The sequence below is a fragment of the Electrophorus electricus genome, chromosome 3 (genome assembly GCF_041902795.1).
Source record: "Electrophorus electricus isolate QZ-2024a chromosome 3, ASM4190279v1, whole genome shotgun sequence".
Classification (NCBI taxonomy): domain Eukaryota; kingdom Metazoa; phylum Chordata; class Actinopteri; order Gymnotiformes; family Gymnotidae; genus Electrophorus; species Electrophorus electricus.
In genome coordinates this window covers 40,124,491-40,126,990 of record NC_137499.1, presented here as the reverse complement: position 1 = coordinate 40,126,990, position 2,500 = coordinate 40,124,491, and the positions used below count along the sequence as shown (strand labels likewise).

Sequence of the window (2,500 nt, the reverse complement as noted above, 5' to 3'; positions counted from 1 at the left end):
AGTGAGACAAACATACAGAGGCAGTTATGACATTCAGTTTTAGACGTGATTAGACAGTTTTGCATATCCCTTTTCCAAGACTCACATCAACATGGAAGGCTGGAGAACAGAGTACAGTCAAAAATTCAAATCCCCCAGTATGGCTCAACACTCCTGTGCGGCCACACAAGAACAAGAATGTGTATTAAAGCACTAACATCCTCCACATCAGGAAGACTTTGGAACTTTGGGAATATGTGGTTAATTTTCGCAAAGAATTTAGTTCTAATCCGGGTAAATTTTGTACATTCAGTTAGGAAGAGCAGCTCTGTCTGGATCTTATTCTCCCTCTCGCTGTTTCTTCCTATGTCTCCCTCTCTCTCCTTTACTCTGTTCCTGCAGAGCAGTAAACACGAGTGAGGGGTTTACTGGAGCGAAAGAAAAAAGAAAAAGGAAGAAGATAGAAAGAAGTTCATGTGTAAAGGTCAGCAAAAGGTCAGCTCGGTCACGTTTTGCAGCTTCTAATCTGTTGTTTCTTCTTTTTGTCTCTCTCGGCTCTTTCTTTTCACCTCTCCCTCGGTTTCTTCTTGCTCTCTTTCTCTCTCTCTCCCTCTGAGCTGTCTAGCAGAGGAGGGGACTGTCCGCCCACTCACTGCTCACGCTGCGCCCTTCTGTTCGGGAAGTAATGCGTCTAAGTTGAAAAGCAGCCCAGAGGAGTGTGGTGTGAAATAGTCCAGACAGGGTGTGGACTGGCGGGAAATGGGGTTTCCCCTCGCCCTCCTGCCTCCTCTCACACCTCTGTTCACTCAGACCTTATCAAACAGCAGGGGAGAGACAGAGAGAGGGAGGGGAGGATAGAGGGGGAGGGAGGGGGGGAGAAAGGAGGAGGGAGGGAGGAGAGAGAGCACTGCTGGGATGAACATGATGATGAGGATGAGTGTGAGGAAGAGGAAGAGTGTGCTGGGCTAGCCGCAGGTTATGCTGCCGTCACAGTGGAAGCGTAGCACAGTAGGGCTCCTGTAAGACATGCATTCAAACACACACACACACACGCCTACCACTATCTATATAACACACACACACACACACACACACACACACACACACACACACACACACGCCTACCACTATCTATATAACACACACACACACACACACACACACACACACACACACACACACTCCTACCACTATCTATATAACACACACACACACACACACACACTCCTACCACTATCTATATAACACACACACACACACACACACACACACTCCTACCACTATCTATATAACACACACACACACACACACACACACACACACGCCTACCACTATCTATATAACACACACACACACACACACACACACACACACACACACACACACACACACACACTCCTACCACTATCTATATAACACACACACACACACACACACACTCCTACCACTATCTATATAACACACACACACACACACACACACACACACACACACTCCTACCACTATCTATATAACACACACACACACACACACACACACACACACACACACACACACTCCTACCACTATCTATATAACACACACACACACACACACACACACACACACACACACACACACACACACACACTCCTACCACTATCTATATAACACACACACACACACACACACACACGCCTACCACTATCTATATAACACACACACACACACACACACACACACACTCCTACCACTATCTATATAACACACACACACACACACACACACACACACACACACACACACACACACACACACACACACTCCTACCACTATCTATATAACACACACACACACACACACACACACTCCTACCACTATCTATATAACACACACACACACACACACACACACTCCTACCACTATCTATATAACACACACACACACACACACACACACACACACACACACACACACACACACACTCCTACCACTATCTATATAACACACACACACACACACACACACTCCTACCACTATCTATATAACACACACACACACACACACACACACACACACACACACACACACTCCTACCACTATCTATATAACACACACACACACACGCCTACCACTATCTATATAACACACACACACACACACACACACACACACACACACACACACACACACACACTTCTACTGCTTCTAGCCTTCACTGTTCCCCGACTGATTAGTTTAGTCAGTTACCCTTCAGAGAATGTGTGTGTATACGGGGGTACAATGTTTGGTTGCTCTACAGTGTGTTAGCAGCATGCTAATGGGAGGCTAGCATTGGTCTAGTACAGGATCCATACTCACACACCATGGTAAGCTAGCAATGAGCTAGCATAGCATCAATACTCACACAGGGTGTTAACATCATCAGTACTCACAGGGTATTAACAGCATCAACACTCAAACGGTATAAACAGCACCAGTACTCACACAGAGCGCTAACATAATCAATAATCACACTGGGTGTTAACATCATCAGTACTCA

The 2,500-nt window shown here is 45.8% G+C and overlaps 1 protein-coding gene across 4 annotated transcripts in view; it reads right to left on the bottom strand.

Moving 5' to 3' along the window:
* Positions 1-2,500, bottom strand: part of prkcbb (protein kinase C, beta b) — a 96,192-nt gene that overhangs the window by 36,380 nt on the left and 57,312 nt on the right. The window lies entirely within an intron of this gene.